This window comes from Apium graveolens, chromosome 2, assembly GCF_009905375.1.
Source record: "Apium graveolens cultivar Ventura chromosome 2, ASM990537v1, whole genome shotgun sequence".
NCBI lineage: Eukaryota > Viridiplantae > Streptophyta > Magnoliopsida > Apiales > Apiaceae > Apium > Apium graveolens.
The window spans coordinates 189,690,421-189,710,586 of NC_133648.1; the positions used below are offsets into that span (position 1 = coordinate 189,690,421).

Consider the following 20,166-nt stretch of genomic DNA (forward strand, 5'->3'; position numbering starts at 1 on the left):
ACCTTCACCACAGACCCAAACATTCTTCAACTACTGGAAACCTTGCAACAGCAAACCAATGCTATAGCTCAACAACAACTAACTCTTCAACAACGAATTGAAAACCAAGATAACCGTGAGCCATACCAACCACCTGAACCACCAGTACCACCAAGACAAATTGTCACTTTCAAGGCTTTTCAGAATGTGAATCCACCTGTATTTCATGATACCACTGATCCAGTGATAGCAAACACATGGATCAAGGAGATGGAAAGGGCTTTTGAGTTGGTACAGTTAGGGGACGATCAGAAGACGCTGTATGCCACTTACTTCTTGAAGGGAGAAGTCATTTATTGGTGGGAATCGGTAAAAGCTATGGAAGTCACTTAGCAGATTTCTTGGGAGAGATTTAAGAAGTTATTTCTGGACAAGTATTACCCTAAGTACATGCAGAATCAGATGGAGCTAAAATTTCTTGAGTTAAAGCAAGGGAACATGACTGTACTGGAATATGAGAAGAAGTTCACTGAGTTGTCAAGGTTTGTGACAAAGTATACTAGCACTGAGGAAGAAAAAGCAAAGAAATTTCAGCAAGGATTGGAGCCTTGGATCAGAGATAGGGTGGCTATGTTTGAGCTTGAAACTTATGCGGGAATAGTACAGAAAGCTGCACTGATTGAGAATAATGGGATGCAGTCAAGGAAAGAGAGGGATAACAAGAAGAGGAAGGTTCCATTTTATGGAGAAAAGTCTGAAGCTGGAAGTTCGCAAGATCGGAATGTAAAGAGGATTGGTTTCCAGAAGGACGGAAATTTTCAAAGGAAGGGAAATTTGGGCAAAAGGCAAGAATCAAAAGGGAACAATCAGGCAAGTCAAGGGCAAGTTGGAGAAAACAGGTTCCAGAGGCCAGAATGCAAGCACTGTGGAAGAAGGCACCCCGGAGTATGCAATAAGCTGAGTATGACCTGTTATAGGTGCAATCAGAAGGGACATTTGGCAAATGAGTGCAAGATGCCGAAGCCAGGAGTTATGTGCTACAAATGTGGGAAGACTGGACACATGGCTAGGGAGTGTAAGGCAACAGGACCAGTCAGAGCTCTGATGAACGTGGCAAGTACCAGTGCAAGCGTGCCAGCTAAGGTATTGGCATTACCTCCACCACCCGCACCAACCCCGCAAGCAACAGCAAGGACATTTGACCTAAAGATGAAAGATGCTGTTCAGAATTCTGAGGTGATAGCAGGTACACTTTTACTCAATAATGTCAAAGCCAAAGTATTGATTGATTCGGGAGCCACAAGATCTTTCATATCAGAATCTTTTGTTGATAAGATCCAATGTGATAAAACGGTTATGAGTGAGGTAGTAAATGTGGTAATTGCGAACCAAGAGAAGATTCCTGTGAATCAATTTTGTCCAAAATGTGAGATTGATATTTCGGGATATAAGTTCTCGGCCGACTTGATACTCTTCAAGCTGGGAGAGTTTGATATAATTTTAAGAATGGATTGGTTAGGAGAGAATAGCGCTCAGATAAATTGTAAGACCAAGAGAGTGTATTTAAAGACGAAGAGTGGAGAGAAGGTAGTATTTAAGGGACAGAGGCAAGAGCGACTATTTCTTACAATTATTCAGGCTAAGAAGTTACTTAGAAAAGGTTGTGAGTCGTTCCTAGCATATGTAGTGGATTCAGAGAGAGGCAGCCCCAGCATGGAAGATATTCCTGTAGTTAATGAGTTCCCCGATGTGTTTCCCGACGAACTACCAGGCTTACCACCAGATCGACAAATTGAGTTCGAGATCAACCTTGCTCCAGGCACGGAACCAGTTTCAAAGGCTCCGTATAGGATGGCACCAGCAGAAATGAAAGAGTTGGCGAGCCAGCTACAAGAATTATTGGATAAGGGAGTGATACGACCAAGTACGTCGCCATGGGGAGCACCTGTTCTCTTTGTGAAGAAGAAAGATGGGAGTATGCGTCTATGCATAGATTACCGGGAGTTGAATAAAGTAACGATCAAGAACCGCTACCCGCTACCAAGGATAGATGACCTTTTTGATCAGTTAAAGGGAGCAAAATGTTTTTCGAAGATTGACTTGAGATCGGGATACCATCAATTAAAGATCAAGGAAGAAGATATTCCCAAGACCGCATTTAGAACCAGATATGGGCATTATGAATTCCTAGTAATGCCGTTTGGATTGACCAACGCTCCGGCCGCATTCATGGATTTGATGAATCGAGTATTTAAGAAGTATTTGGATAAATTTGTCGTGGTATTTATTGATGACATCCTTATTTATTCTAAATCGGAAGAAGAACATATGCAGCACCTCTGGATAGCATTGGAGATACTCCGACAAGAGAAGTTATATGCCAAGTTTACCAAATGTGAGTTTTGGTTAAAGGAAGTTCAATTTTTGGGGCATGTTATTGGAAATGATGGAATTAAAGTGGATCCGGCGAAGATTGAGGCAGTTATGAGTTGGGAGAGGCCAAAGACTCCTACGGAAGTGCGAAGTTTTCTAGGATTGGCCGGATACTATAGAAGATTCGTCAAGGATTTCTCGAAGATCGCCACACCATTGACTAAGTTAACCAGAAAGAATCAAAAGTTTGAATGGAGTGCAGAATGTGAAAGTAGCTTTCAAGAGTTAAAACAGAAGTTGGTAACAGCTCCGGTGTTAGTACTTCCAGATGATCAAGGGAATTTTGTAATATTCAGCGACGCTTCACATAAGGGTTTGGGTTGTGTGTTGATGCAACACAGTAAGGTAATAGCATATGCGTCAAGACAGTTGAAGCCGCACGAGTTAAAGTATCCGACGCATGACATGGAACTAGCCGCCATAGTGTTCGCACTCAAGATTTGGAGACACTATCTCTATGGAGAGAAGTGTGAAATCTACACGGATCACAAGAGTTTAAAGTACATTTTTACTCAGAAAGAGCTCAATATGAGGCAGAGGAGATGGCTGGAATTGATTAAGGACTATGACTGTTCGATAAATTACCATCCTGGAAAGGCGAACGTAGTGGCCGATGCGCTGAGTCGGAAGGAAAGATTGAATGTAATGATAACATCAAAAGAGTTATCTGAAGAAATCGGAAAATTTGAATTGGAACTTTGTGCTTATGGGAAAGTCAAAGAAGTTTGTCATGCAATGACCTTTCAGCCAACACTACTGGAAAAGATAAAGAAGTATCAAGAGGAAGTAATGGAAAAAGAGAAAAATCAGTTATCTGGAGAAGAGATTAATACTAAAAGGGATGAGCAAGGAATACTAAGGTTTTCATCCAGAATATGGATTCCCCATGTATCTGAATTAAAGAATGAGATCCTCCATGAAGCCCACCATTCGAAATTTTCAATCCACCCGGGAAGCACCAAGATGTATCAAGACTTAAAGAAGAACTTTTGGTGGCCAAATATGAAAAGAGACGTGGCAGAATGGGTTGCGAAGTGCTATACCTGTCAGAAAGTAAAGGCAGAACATCAACGACCAAGCGGATTAATTCAGCCCCTGAAGATTCCAGAATGGAAATGGGAAAATATCGCTATGGACTTTATAGTAGGACTACCGCGAACAAAGTCCGGACATGACGCAATATGGGTTATAATTGATCGTCTTACGAAGTCGGCGCATTTCCTTCCAATAAATGAGAAGTCGTCACTGGACAAGTTGGTTCATCTGTATGTGCACGAAATCGTATTAAGGCATGGAGTACCTGTATCAATAGTTTCAGACAGAGATCCCCGATTTAACTCAAGATTCTGGAAGCAATTCCAGGAATGTCTTGGCACGAAGTTGAATATGAGCACGGCGTATCACCCGCAGACTGATGGCCAGAGTGAAAGAACAATTCAAACAATTGAAGACATGTTGCGCAGTTGTGCAATCGATTTTGCTGGAAGTTGGGACGACCACCTGCCATTAATTGAATTTTCATATAACAACAGCTATCATTCCAGTATCGGCATGCCACCATATGAAGCTTTGTACGGGCGAAAATGTAGATCACCAACAAGTTGGGATGAAGTAGGAGAAGGGAGAATTCTCGGCTCAGAATTGGTACAACAGTTGCATGACTCAGTCAAGTTAATTCAGAAAAGGTTGCTTGCTGCTCAAGATAGACAGAGGAAGTATGCGGATCCAGCGCGTAAGGATGTTCAATTCCAAATTGGCGAAGCTGTGTTGCTAAAAGTGTCACCTAGGAAAGGGTTGATAAGATTTGGCAAGAAAGGAAAGTTAGCACCTAGATACGTAGGTCCTTTTGAGATTTTGAGTCAAGTAGGAAAGGTGGCCTACGAGTTGGCCTTACCACCTCAGTATCAGCATGTGCATAATGTGTTCCATGTGTCGTTGCTTAAGAAGTACAATCCTGACGCTAGCCATGTGATAGAATATGAACCTGTAGAAATTCAGGCAGACCTGTCATTTGTGGAGCAACCGGTTAAAGTACTCGACTGGCAAGTAAAGAGTCTTAGAAATAAATCAGTAAAGTTAGTGAAAGTACTTTGGAGGAACCCTAAGGTCGAAGAGTCGACTTGGGAGTTAGAGTCTGATATGCGTTCCCGGTATCCTCATCTGTTCTCTTAGATTCTGGGGACAGAATCCCTTAAGGGGGAGAGGATGTTACGACCGGCATTTTATGTAATATTATTTGTGAATTTGGTATAATATTAAGTTAAATAAAAATATATTCAATGCTTGTACGTTTGTGTGAGTGAAAATTTCTGCTTTATAAATTTGCTTTGGGTAGTATATGATTTTTCAAAGCAAGAATTTATTTAATTTCTTTATTTTTGATTTATAGGAATATTCTAAGCTTTGGAAAAATCTTCTTTTAAAAGGCATTTTGTTCACAAATTGTGAAAATGATTTTATAAAGTCTCTAAAAATCCAAGTTATCTTATGGTATAAATTTTATAATTTTTGAACTTGCATTTTACTATATAAAAATAAATCTTTGAAAATTAGTTGCTTAATAATTATCAAATTACATGATTACCCTTGCATGCAAACTCTCTTCTATTCAACCAAGGGGCAAGGAGGGCAATTCCAACCCCACTCACTTTCATTTTACTAGCCACATTACTATTTTGTCCTTGCATGCAAATCTACCTAACTATGATTGGAAGGTTACTATTGTAATTTCTCTCATCCACTCACTTATGGGCAAATAAAAACCAAGTAAACATGACAAGCACACCACTTTCACTCCACCATTTCCACACTTCTCCTCCCTCCTCCCTCTCCTCTCGGCCCTCCCCCTCTCCTCTCGGGTTTTTAGCCGAAAATCTACCCCCTCCCCTTTTCTTCATTCCACATTCAAGTTTCCACCTTCCATACAAGTAAATATTACTTCCTATATCATGATCATTCATATTTCAAAGAATTTTGAGTAGAAAGTTTAAGTTTAAGGGTTGCATGTAAAGGTTTTAGTGAAACTCAAAATACAATCTTGATTCTTATGGATTTAAGGTTGTTTTCGAGAGGACTACAATAAATGGATAAGTGCCAAGTCTTGAGAAGGAAACTCTTGATGATTTAATGGCCATTTCCATCCATTTCATTCGGCCATGACCATATGGGAGCCGAATGAATGGTCCTTGAAATCATTCTTGTTGTTTTGTTCAATTTTTGCATGTTTATGTGATAATGACTTGAATTTTGTGGTGAAAATTTGATAAAACTCCTTGCATGCTAAGTGATCATCTAGGTATACCTTATTCTAGGCTTGCATGTCAATTTTAAGATGGAATATATGTAGAAAATATGTTGTTTTGGTTTGAAAAACCCGAAGGCATGCATGCATGTGGAATTCTCTTAGTTTGTTGTAAGATTTTGATCATTTAGAAAAGATTTTGTTAGTAAGCCTTAATTTCAGTAGGAATAATGTGATAATATTGATTTATGCTTCTTGTTGCATGGTAATAATTTGTGGTTATCTTTTATAAAAATATATATCTTGTTGTTTCAAAAGCATGAAGATTTGCGATTTGTTAAGAGTAGTCTCTTTTGTTTTGCCATAATTGCACCTTAGGTAAGGATGATCTCACCAAGGTTATTTTGAGAAAAAGGGAGTTAGTTCAGTAGAATACCAAGTATAGGTCTTGGTTTAAGTATTTAGTTGTTGATAATTGGGTTTGTCAAGTCAAAACCTTGGAAAATGAGAGTTATAGTTTCTGCAGAAAAATCAGTTTAGTACCCTGAGGTTTAGAGTGAGTTTTGACCATGTCATTGATGTGCACTTTGAGGCCCAAGCCACCAGAAGTTAGTATGAGGAGTATATAATAGGTTTTAGGAGTTGGTTGGAGGTTTGCATGTCATTTGGTTAGGTGCACAAGTAGAATAACAAAATCTGTCCAGCAGGGGACAGTTTTGTTGCAACTTAGAAATAGGGAGATTTGGCCATGTCATGGGTAGGCCCTCATTAGGCCCAATTGGGCCTTAGTTAGAGGGTATGTCAGAGAAGTTTTTCCAACCATAGTTCATAGGATATGAGCTAGAACCATGTGTCACAAGTTAATTCAAGTCAGGGCATTTTCTGCCCAGAAAAACAGGGGTACCTTGGACTTTTAGCTTAGGCCCAAGAAGGCCCAAGCCAGGCCTTTGAGCCACATCAAGCTTATGAGATGCCCTTAGGTCAGGAGAGTCTTGTGTAAAAATTTTGAAGAAAAACTTGTAGTTTAAGAGTGTCTAATGCACTCAAGAAACCTTAGTTACCATTCTGAAATTTGCACCAGCGAGCACTTTCACTTATCACATAGTTTTAGAACACTTAGAAGTGAGTATTAGGTCGACCACCATAGTTGTAAGATAGTATAAGGTCAGTAGAGCAAAAGGCACAAGTGAGGGTCAATAGGTTTTGGATAATTTAGGAAAGGCACATTGAGTTAGGAAGCCCAAATTCGAAGACTTCGTTTAGTTAGCGACCAAGTAACTTAAGTGGTGAGTCGAGATCATCCAAGCCTAGTGTGGCATTATGGTGTATATGATGTTATTTGGTATTAATATACGATATGTGATTATGTGGCTATGTGTGTACATTTGAAAATATAATGGTGGATATGAATTAAGTGCGTATAGGCCTAAGTGCCATCCATGTTTAATTTCGGGTTGTAAATAGGTTAAGATGGTAAGAATATATTATAATGAGGATTATTATTATTTATGTAGGATCTCGAGACGAGGGAAAACTTGCCATAAAAGTCGAGTGAAGCTCCAGTTGTTGCTCCTACCAGTCAGGCCAGACCAGTCTATCTCAAGGCAAGTGATTCAACTTGACCTTCGCATTTACTATAAACAGTTCATATATATATATCGATGCAATTATCCTGAGTCATTTTGATATATTTAAATCAAGAGTATCTTTTGTTTATCTTTGAGTTACATAGAGATGCCATGAACCCTCGAGTACGTATTGCAAGTAGTTCAAAAGTCTTTCATGATAGTTTAATGCCATGATAAAATAGAGATGTGTTATAATACCTTATTGATCCTTTTGATTATCATGCTATTGATCCCTGAGAAATCTTGATGTTGCACCCTGATGCTTTGATTCAACTCTTGAAATAACCTCGATAGAAACTTTATCTTGATACCTAAAAGCCAATCTTTTCTTAAATTCATTCATGATTGTTTGATAACCCTATCCTTACCCTAAAGCTTGATACCCTGTTATATCTTGAGCTGATGATCACTTCCTTTATATTTTAGCACCTCTATCCTATTGGAACCAGTGATGCTTATCTTCTTGATGTTCTAATACCTATACCTTGTCTACAACCATTGCTTTAAGCCTAGTTTGGCATTACTCTTTCATATTATCCAATAGCCTTGCTTAATTTCCTTGTCAAAATTCTTGTTTATGGAAATCTCTCGATTACCCTAATATAGTAAAGTCTAGTGGATCATGGCCCTGAGATTTAGTGTCATATTTCCAGTGTTTCAAGTTGATCTATAATCCCCTGATAAAAAAAAAATGATTTCAGTCAAAAGAGATTTCGTCATAAATCGGCATCAGTTTTCAAAATGAATAAAAGGTGGATTTTTCAGTCCCAAAGGGGGACAAATGTTTTCCTGAATGGTGGATCTGGACTGAGACGCGAGTCCTTTCCACACTTATATTAGGCTTAAAAGTTGCCTAGGGATTCCCAATAATGTTTTAGAACCCAGCGAGGTTCGGGATTACTTCGCAGCTGATCACCGGCTGTAATCCGTAGCGTCATAAAATGATTTTGATTAAGAATGGTTTTAAAATTTGTTTTGATGCAAGCAAAATGATGCCAACTCACATAAGTTTTATCTCTCGATTATCATTGATTATGTCATTCCATTGTCATTCCTAAAGGTATATCTCAATTTATGCTTTGCGTTGTATTGTTAGCACTTGTTGAGCTTTTGGCTCACTTCTTGCTTTACCCTGATATTACAGCTAGCAGCCATGGTTAGATTCAAGCAGACTGCCCGTAAGACCTGTGATGCTGATGCTTATGTTCGAGCTCAGGTAGAATGAGTAATAATAGTTGTGTGAGGACTCGGTCTTTGTAATCAGATGTAATAGTTGGTAGTGTTGGGCTGTTCCAAACCCTAAACTGTAAGATCTTGGATTTTGGTTGTGTAATACTCTTTAAAATGATGTAATAGCTATAATTATTTTGCTATTTAAGTTGGGGGTGTGACACAATCAGCCTCATCCATCAGAACTCAAAGTGCTTCATCTGTCGAGTCATTGAGAGAAGCTGAAAGTCAAGGTAGATCATTCACAAAAAGTTCCCCTTTCTCAAATCAAAGACTCACTAACTCAGGGGGAGTTTCTCATAATCAAAACTCAGTCACACATAAAGACAACAATGAGGCCTCTTCATCTAGAGCTAATCTACCTCAACAAAGAAAATGGACAAAGGATCACCCCTTTGAGCTCATCATTGGTGATGTATCTTCTAGAGTTCAAACAAGGAGAGCAACTCAAGAAGAATGTCTATATAGCAGTTTCCTATCTAAGGAAGAACCAAAGAAGGTAGAAGAAGTTTTGTTGGATCCTGATTGGATTTTAGCTATTTAGGAGGAGCTAAACCAATTTGAAAGGAATAAAGTATGGAAGCTGGTACCCAAGCCTAAAGGAAATAATCCAATTGACACCAAATGGGTATTCAGAAACAAGATGGGTGAAAATGGCATAGTGGTCATGAACAAAGCTAGATTGGTTGCTAAGGGCTATTGTTAACAAGAAGGAATTGATTTTGATGAAACCTTTGCTCCTGTTGCAAGACTTGAAGCCATCAAAATTTTCTTAGCCTATGCAGCCCATGCCAATTTCAAGGTCTATCAAATGGATGTCAAGAGTGCTTTTCTAAATGGAGATTTGGAGGAGGAAGTCTATGTCAGTCAGCCTCCTGGTTTTGAAGATCCAAATTTCCCAAATCATGTCTACTATCTTTTGAAAGCACTCTATGGATTGAAGCAAGCACCTAGAGCCTGGTATGACATTTTGTCAAAGTTTCTTTTAGAGAATCACTTCACTAGAGGTATTGTAGACAAAAATTGATTCTTTAGAAATGTTAATGGCTCTAGCATACTTGTTCAAATTTATGTATATGACATTATTTTGGCTCTACGGATGAAAAACTTTGCAAAAAGTTTGCCAAATTGATGCAAAGTAAGTATGAAATGAGCATGATGGGGGAACTAACGTACTTTCTTGGTTTAGAAGTTAAGCAAGTTAGTGATGGAATATTCATTAGTCAAACTAAATACAATTATGATCTTTTAACGAAGTTTGAACTAATGGATTGCACATCTGCAAAAACTCCCATGGCCACTACAATTAAACTTGAATTAAATACTACTGAAAAGTCTGTGGATATTTCAAGTTATAGAGGCATGGTTGGATCACTTCTATACTTAAAAGCTAGTAGGACAGATATAATGTTTGCTACATGTCTTTGTGCTAGATTTCAGGCTGATCCTAGAGAATCTCACTTAATTACTATTAAGAGAATTTTTAGATATCTCAAAGGTACAACAAAACTCGGCATTTGGTACCCTAGAGATTCTGGTTTTGATCTAACTGGTTATTCAGATGTAGATTATGCAGGTTGTATAATTGATAGAAAAAGTACAATAGGAACCTATCAATTTCTAGGAAACAAGCTAGTGTCTTGGTTCAGTAAAAAATAAAATTCAGTTTCTACTTCTACAGCAGAAGTAGAATATATTGCTGCTGGCAGTTGCTGTGCACAAATTTTGTGGATGAAAAACCAATTGCTAGACTATGGTCTGCAAGTGGAAAGAATTTCTATTTTCTGTGATAACATAAGTGCAATTTCCATTACTGAGAATCCAGTACAGCATTCAAGAACAAAGCACATAGACATCAAGTACCACTTCATTAGGGAACATGTAATAAAGGTACTGTGGAACTACATTTTGTTCCAAGTGAAAAATAGCTTGCAGATATATTTACCAAGCCACTGGATGAATCCACCTTTTCAAGGTTGGTAAGTGAGTTAGGTATGCTTAATTATTCTTGAATTATTTCGGATATTTTTGCAAGTTATAATGCAACCAGAAATTTAATTGATTTCTCTGCCTTGGATGAAATTTTGGCTAAGTCAAAATTTACATCCCGACGGATGATCATTATCCATCGAGTTTGATCATCCGTCAGAATAGAATATCTAAAAATAATTAATTTTCTAGATTATTTTATTAACCCGACGGATCAAATATTTTATCCTCATCCGTCGAGTTATCAAAATTATGGCCGTTAATTCTCTGAACATCATCCATCGAGTTTACTTACAGCCTGTAAGTATATTTTTATGGATGGTTGATAGAATTTTGACAGTTTATTTTAATTTAAACGGCTATTTTGGGTAAATTTGATTGGTTCTTTATTACTTTTGTCAGTTTATTTTTGAGAGAGTATAAAAGCAAAATTCATTTTCATTACTTTTCTTTTATCATTCTCAATTCATCTGCTCTAACTTCTTTCTTTCTCAAAAGCAATTACCCTCTCTCTGCAACTTTTACTCTCTAACAATGGCACCAGTAATCAAAATCATGTCTCAAACTAACTTTATCTATGAGAAGAACAATTTCACAGCTCTAGTGAACAAAGGGATTCAACAGTCTGGTGACTACCACAAAATGATGGATTTTGTGCAAGGATGTAAGCTCAAATATGCCATGCTAGAGTCTCCCAATATCTACTGTGAGGTTGTGGAGGAAATATAGACAACTGCAGTATACAACTCAACTAACAAGACCATCACTTTCACTATTAAAGGAAAGGAATTTTATGTTAATAGTGACATTGTTAAAGCATGCTTTAGGATTCCTGATAATACTGTCTCTACTCCTCACACAGACACTGATATTGTTAACATGTTAAACTCCATGGGTTATGCACTCACCATCTCTAAATTAAGTGAAATTAGGAGATTTGGTTTAAGGAAAGAATGGAGTTACCTGTGTGATGTAGTTACTAAAGTATTTTCTGATAAAATTAGCAATTTTGATTCTGTTAATATCTCCATGCTCAATATGCTTTACATGCTAGTAACTGATCAATACTTCAATTTTAGTGATCTAGTCTTGTTTGAGTTGGGGTTTAAGTTAGGGGAGCTTAATAAGAGGGGAAAGAATGTTTATTATACTAGATTTTTCATGATGCTTGCTAACCACCTCTCTGAGGACATTGTGATTGAGAACCCAACCAATGAGTTAAATTGTTGGGTTCAAGAAAGAAGAATTATTCCAGATCTCAGTAGAGCAGATCACCACAAAGAGGTGCCACTCTTCTACTTTCCAATAATGAAGGCACCTCAGGTAAGTGAGGTAACTTCAACTGTCTCTACTCTTCCAACCTCAAACATTTCTTTGCTTTCTAGTGCAACAATGGCAACTGTGTCAATGAACCAACAATTGCCTACCCAAGCTGCCAAACCATAAAAAATTTCTAAATCCAAAGCTAAGAAAGCCCCCTCTGATTTCTCTCAAAAGAGATCAGTTGTAAAATCCACCAAACCTAAAGAGGGGAGTGTGAAGGTGGGTAAGAAAGGTGAGGGACATGGTGAAAATAAAAGAAGCCCTAAGGATAAGGATGGTGAGAAGAGCGTACCTAAACCTAGCCATACCACAGTTTCCCAACAAATTGTGGTTATTAATAAGGACAAAAGCTCAATTCTAGTTTCATCCTCCCAAAAGGATGTAACTATTGAAACAAGCTCTCAATCAGGAGCACAGAACAAAAGGGGTAGGGGCACAAGTTCACCACAAACTTACACAAGAAAGAAGAAAACTAAAACCCTTGGGGATGCACAGGGTACACACACAGTGCAAACTGGAGCTAAAGACCCAGTCACTGCACCATCTCAAAGTCAAATTGATGTGGCTCCAACAAATGTGGAGTCACAGCTAAAATCTGTACAAATTGAAACATCTCAAACACCAAATCCTCCCACACACTCTTTGGATGTTGACATGATTCAAACATCTCAACCATATTCTCCATCTTTAACTCTGTTGGAGAAGCCAAAAATCCATGCAAGTGAGCATCATCTTCTAGATGATTTGTTGGCTCACTTGCCATTTCTTTCTGAGACTGTTGAGACATTTGTGCCAAAATTTTCATCAATCTGCATAGAGTCTACAATAGTCTCCACTCCACACTCATTCATTTCTACTCACTCGATGGATATTGTTCATCTGTCGAGTAGTGATTGTATCCCGACGGATGTGCCTAACAGCAGTCATCCGTCGGATAGTCAAATTACTAACCCGATGGATATTTCTCATCCGTCGGGTGTCTCTGCATAACTCCAAAGTTCAACTATAGTTACAAGTGTAGATGACTTAGTAATTATACAATCACTATTAGGATTGAGGGAAGGTAGTGACTTGAGTGAGAGTCTGGGTTGCTCCCAAGAAAAAGGAGAGGAAAAGAGTGATTCAATGCAGTCCATTTCTTCAGGAATGGAAAAAGTGAGTGTGAGGAGTCCTACCTTAGATGGTGAAGGTAAGGGTGTGAGGGTGGGGAGCCAAGGTGAGACCTTGATGGAAGAAAAGAGAGAAAATGAGAGAAATACAGGTACTAGAGATATAAGGGTGGATGACATTGTAAGTGAGTTAAGGAATATCCAGGATGCAGACAGGGAGCGACTATCTCAGCAAACTCAAGCTGTTATAGATTCTACCTCCTTAGATGCTGAGACATTTACTTACCCTGTTCCAGCATATCAACTTATAGCTGGACAGGGCAATGACAATGCATAAAGAATACTCAATTTGGTGCACACCACACAGTCCATGCAAAGAGGTAAGGATGTCATCACAACTTTTCCCTCAACAGTTGGTGATGTTGATTATGAGACTGGTGGCTCAGAAGAATTTTTTAGAGGTGAGGGTGGAGATAGTGAAGAAGAGCCATTGCACATAGGGGGAAAAGTAGGCCCTAGTTCCAGATCAAGTTTGCCATCATGGGCTTTCTCTAAGAACTGCGATGATCACCATTTCAAGACAACACGCATCCAACTTATCAGCCAAACACAGTCTGCACTTCAATCAACCATAAATGCTAGCACCAAGAAGCTTTTGCAAGCACATCTTGCTTCTCTCTAACTACAACAAATCTCTGGTTACCAACAAAGTAAAAATGTTTCCCTCATCAAAAATGAAGTTGATCAACTTAAGAAAGACATCTCTGACAAGTTGGAAGCTAAACTTCCAGAAGCCACAATGCTTGACATCAAAAGACAGCTCAGGAAAAACTCTGATCTTGCAACCAAGGTGGATTCCTTGGACAAAAGAATGGTTGCTATGGAAGCTTCTCTTACGGCAATCCATCTACACCAAGCTCAACAAACAGACTTGCTTCAGAAACTGGTGGCTACACAGACCTCCTCCTCTACTCAATTTGCTGATAACAAAAAGGGGGAGAAAGAAAGTTCTAGGAGTGAGGGGTAGCAAAAAGTGCTTAACATTTAAATGAGTAAAGCAATTGTGCCAACAATTGCTTTCAGAAAGCCACTAGCTAAAGATAACATTGACTAGATAAATGAAGCAGCAGCCACTTTGAGAGCAGCTGAGAAGAAGCAGTTTAGTCCAATCAACTGGGAAAAAATTGATGAGGATATTCAAAAGAAATTTGGTCTAGCAAAGAAGCCAGAAAAATCAGTCATTCATCACTATCAAGTCAGGCAAATTTCTGTGAATGATATGAGCATGAACTATTGGGAGAGAGGCCAGACATCCCACATCAAATCCCCAAAGGCAGATCTAATCATGAAGCCAAAGGTGAACTACCCAAAGTCTTTACTCAAGAACCCTTTGGACACAGTGTATGAGACACCAAAGCCTAATGAGAAGAAGCTGTTGGCCAGGTCTATAGCATTCTACAAAGATCCTGCAGATTCAGCTCTAAAAAGGCAAAGATTTTCAGAAATGGTAACGAAATTTGTGTGGTGGCTGGACACCCTCAATTTATTGAAGCAAAAAGGGAAGAAAAGGCAAGATTGAAGCAAGAAAAGAAGCAAGCTGCTCTAGATGCTAAAAAGCTCAAATAAAAGAAGGAGCAAGCTGATATCTTGGCTAAGTTGCAAGCTGTGAAACCCACACAACAAATTTCTGCACAACCATCCGTAATTGCTGAATCTCAAGATCAAGTACTGCAAGATGAACCTCCACAGACAAAGAAACCAAGGTATAAGCAAAAAATGAAGAGAAAATTGGATTTCAGTTATGAGGAGATGGAAGACTACTTTCCCAAATAGTCTACTTCTACAATAACTCAAACATCCATGCCCTCTGTGGCACATGAAGAATTCAAGATAGATCCATCCAAGAATTTCCATGGTGAACCTATCATTACAAAGGATGAGCCAATAGACTGGGATAGTTTACCAATTCCTGAACTCAATCTACCTCATTTCATGAAGCCAAAGAAAACAAAGACCAGAGCAGTCAAGAAAGTGAAGCCCTCAACTCTCAGATCCAAGTCCCTAACTAAAGCTCAAACCAAGGTCAACAAGGGAGATATCATGTACATCTGTGACATTAAGGAATTCTCTGATCTAAACATCTATCTAGATGAACTGAAAGAATTTAGAGGGATTGATGCTTACAGGAATCTACCTTAAAGGCTAGTATTCAAGTACAAGGCAGGAAAAGAGATAACATGGCCACTTCACAGGATTCTCCAAGAGAGCCAATCTATACTGATAAAAGTCTATTCATCTTTCAAGAAGAACTTTGGATTCAATGTGACAGCTAGAAGACTAGTTCTAAAGAAGATTGAAGAACTAAGGAGTATTATAGCCAAAGATGCACTCCCAGAGAATTTAACTATTCCTTATATAGGAAGTAGAGTGCATCTAAGGCCCTACTGGCTGATGGAATTCATGGATGATAAGGGAGTTAGAAGATTCTTCAGACTAGAGGATAAACTGAGCATCTCTAGCAACGAGACTCTACTGGAAATGCAAGGAATGCTAAATCTGTTAGAAGCTGATGAACTTGAATTCCACATACAGCTCCAAAATCAGATAGAAGAAAACAACAGGAAGCTTGGAAAGAAATCCAGACCATCAAGGAAATAGATCAATCTGCTCAGACTAGAGGAGCACCTTGAAAATGACTGTGAGAAAATCTTTGTACACTATGTCTTATAAATTCTTTAGTAAATATTGTAGCACTTATTAGTTTTATCTACTATTTTTTAATCTGTATCTTTAGGATTTTTTGTTATCATCAAGTTTCTCTTAATTTATTGCTACAATTCTAGTAGACATAAATCAGGGGAGATTGTTAGGAATATGTTATATACTTGATGATAAGCTAAACAAAACACCTTAGTAGATTTAACTTAGTAAATTTTGTAGCACCAGACGGATGATCAATTATAGTCCCGACGGATGATTCAATATAGTCCTGATGGATGACTAATTGATATCCATCGGGTGAGTAGCTTATGTAACAATAAGTCATGTAGCACATTTCTGCAAACAACTTTGTATAGTTTCTGTAGTAGCTTATGAGTCATGGAGACTGCTAGTAGATGTGCAGAATAGGTTGATTAAATGTATATATAAGATGTCTTGTAATTCTGCACAAATAAAATGGAGTCAAGTGATAAATGGCTACCCGACGGATGATTAACAAAGCTACCCTATGGTTGATCAACAAGGCAACCCGACAGATAACAAGCATGTACCCGACGGATGATCAATTCAAACATCTGTTGACAGTGACAACACAGTCACATGCATTGGATATTTGCAAAAGGAATGTGGAATCCTATTTAACAGGAAATGAAGAACAAAGAAGCATTACCATTTCCATGCAAGTTAAGAAGATTTTCAAAGTTGCTGAAATAGAGTAGTGAAGCAACATGGAGTTTGACTTGATAGTTTGTTTTATTATCCTGTCTTATTACCATGTAAACTTGGTGGTATATAAACCAAGTGTAGCTAGTAGAACAAATAACTAAGCAAACACTTTTAGAAGAAAATTAGAAAAAGCTGTAACTGTTAAGAATTTGTCTATACTTTGTTTGTTCACTTGTAAAGCAACTATGAGATAATTTGTTCTTCACAAAGTTCTTAATTTGATATATATATATATATATATATATTTGGTGGATACTTTCAAATCCACCAGAAAGTTTTAAAGACTTGTGTTTTTATTACTTTGTGTTTTTGATTTATTTAACTTATGATTACGCACCTTGCAAATCAAAACACTCATATATATTGTTTGAGTTATAATATTTTATAGTTCAAGAAAAAGTTTACTAGAATTATATTCAACCCCCCTTCTGTAATTATTGCTGCATTGATAGGGACTAAGACATACAGATCATAAAAGTTTGAAGTACATATTCACGCAACAGGAGCTTAACATGAGACATAGATAATGGTTGGAGTTGATTAAGGACTACGACTGCGCGATTAACTCTCACCCCGGCAAAGCAAATGTTGTGGCGGACGCGTTAAGTCGAAAAGAGAAGTTGAATGTGTTATCAGTACTCGAGAAGTTATATAAGGAATTCAAGAAATTGGAATTGAAAATTAGAGTTTGTAAGCCTGATGAGGCAAAGATGTATGGTATGACTTTCCAACCAGAATTATTAGAAAATATCAAGAAGTGTCAAGAAGAAGTAATGGATCAGGACATCAATCGTTTAGTGGGTGAAGAGTTGTGCACACAAAAGGATGATCAAGGTATACTCAGGTTTTCTTCCAGAATTTGGATTCGACCAGTAACAGGGTTGAAGAAGGAAATCCTACAAGAAGCTCATAATTCAAGATATTCAATCCATCCAGGAAGTACCAAAATGTATAGAGATTTAAAAGAAAATTATTGGTGGCCAGATATGAAAAGAGAAATTGCAGAATGGGTTAGTGGATGTTATACATGTCAGAGGGTCAAAGATGAGCACCAGAGACCAAGTGGATTATTGCAACCATTAGAGATTCCAGAATGGAAGTGGGAGCAAATTGCCATGGATTTCATAGTCAGATTACCAAGAACAAAAGCAAATCATGATGCCATATGGGTTATAGTGGGCAGACTTAACAATTCAGCTCATTTTCTGCCTATAAATGAAAGATTTTTGCTAGAGAAGTTGGTCCATATGTACCTGAAAGAGATAGTAGTTCGTCATGGAGTTCCTGTATCTATCGTATATGATCGAGATTTAAGATTTAATTCGAGATTTTGGAAAAGTTTTCAAGAATGTTTAGGAACCAGATTGAATATGAGTACGGCTTACCATCCGCAGATAGACGGCCAAAGCGAGAGAACAATTCATACGATTGAAGACATGTTACGTGTTTGTGCCATTGATTTCAAAGGAAGTTGGGACGAGCATTTACCTTTGGTAGAATTTGCTTACAACAACAGTTACCATGCCAGTATTGGGATGCCACCCTATAAAGCTCTTTACAGATGTAAATGTTGATTGCCATTATATTGGGATGAAGTAGGAGAACGCAACATACTTGCACCTGAATTGGTGCAACAGACGAAGGAAGTTGTTGAAGTTATTCAGAATAGGTTAATTGCAGCACAAGACCGTCAGAGAAAGTACACAGATCAATTAAGAAAAGATATGGAATTTGAAGAAGGAGATTTAGTGTTGTTGAAAGTGTCTCCGTGGAAAGATTGACAAGATTTGGGAAGAAAGGAAAGCTGAGTCCTATATATGTCGAACCTTTTGAGATTTTGAAGCATGTTGGCAAGGTAGCCTACGAATTAGCGTCACCCCCGCATATGGAGCACATTCACAATGTTTATCACGTATCAATACTTAAGAAGTATAATCCAGACTCCAGGCATGTAATTGAGTACGAGCCGATAGAACTTCAGGAAAAATTATTGTATGTAGAGAGTCCGATAGAGATTCTTGAGGAAAGAGAGAAAGTGTTGAGAAATAAAATTGTAAATTTGTTAAGAATATTGTAAAGAAACCCAAAGGTTGAAGAATCAACCTGGGAGTTAGAGAGTGATATGAGAGAAAAGTACCCTCATTTGTTTTCATAGGAGATTCTGGGGACGTAATCCTTTTAAGGGGGAATGATGTAATATCTGGGATGTATCGTGTAATTATTTTTGCTAATAAATAAATATTTTGTATTTATTCTGTGATTATTCTGTGAATTATTTATTAAGTGATATATGTGTTTGGATATTTAAATGTGATATAATTTGAGTATTTTAATTTCATATGTCCAAAATAAACTGTAGATAATTGTCATATTTTTCTATTAATTTTTATGTTGTTTCACTACGCCATAAGTGGGCTATTGTAATGCCTAAATGATGTTACAATAGGCCCTAAAAGCGTTACAATAGGTCTATTGTAACACCGGGGGCGTTACGTATACAAGCATTACAATAGACACCCTAATGTAACACTGCACTGATCTATTGTAACAGAGAGGAAAACGTTACAATAGGCGCCTACTGTAACACTAACAGACCCAAATGTAACGCAAAATGAGTGATACAATATCTTGATCAAGATTTCATAAGTGGGACCCACAAGGTTGGGTCCCAAAACCTATTGTAACAGTCTGTTTTATCTATTGTAACACCAATTTTTTGTAATTAAGCAACGCTACCATATGTAATATAACACTATATGTAAACATATATTACACTAGAATAGTCAAATGTAACAATCCCATATATAATTAATAAAATATCAAATTTGCATACATGAGTCTCAATTTTTCGAACCAAACTATTAAGTAACAGTCTCAATCTCCAAACCATACCACTACATAAGAGTCTCATCTCTAACTCCAACAACTACAACATAAAATCCAAGCTATCATTGGATAGGAAAAAACTACTTGTCGACTATCCTTTAATATGAAATTATACAAAATAACCAGGCAGGGAAGCACTTTTTTCCCTTCTACACTTTCCTGATCTGAATACAAAATAACCAGTAGAGAGCTATTTGTTCTCGCTCATTCACCATTCCTTGCTCTTGTACACAAGTCACACCAAATTGCATAAGAATTAATACAAAATGCATATTGGACTTAGACAGGGGAAATGAGGATTTTGCAATAGATGTTAGCTACGCAAATTATATTAAATTATACTAAAAGAAAAACAAGTAAGAATCACACACAAAACTTATTTAATTTGGAAGAGGCTACCTACTTGGCAAGTCCTTCCTCCAACAGTATATCCTGAAGGGGAATCCGAGTAAGCTCATCATCTTCTATTTCAAACAACCTTACAAGCTTAAACAAATAAACAAAAATACAATTTAAATATCAGATTGTTGAGCCAGATTTAAGCTCAAAATCAAAACTACAACTAACCATCTACTCAAAATCTTGTAGTTTTTAATTCACAAAAAATATCTGAAACACCTAAGAATGTTTAACAAAGTAGTATAAGATATAATCTAATAAATTGGTAAAGCTGGTGATTGACACGCTATACCAAAATGATTTAATTAAAACATTAAACTGAGTCATCAAACTAAACAAAGGAACAAGAATCTAATCACAGCCAGAAGAAGTATACCTGATCAGGCTAAGCAACATATGAAAATATAACATCTACCATTCCAACAAGCATATGATACTTGGTTGAATGTCTAGCATCCTCAATAATAGGTATAACATTCATACATTTCTTTGCCATATTAAC

The 20,166-nt window shown here is 37.5% G+C and overlaps 1 pseudogene; it reads right to left on the reverse strand.

Moving 5' to 3' along the window:
- Positions 1-19,652: 19,652 nt before the first annotated feature.
- On the reverse strand, positions 19,653-19,732 carry LOC141709964 (small nucleolar RNA snoR60; annotated as a pseudogene).
- Between the last annotated feature and the right edge of the window lie 434 nt (positions 19,733-20,166).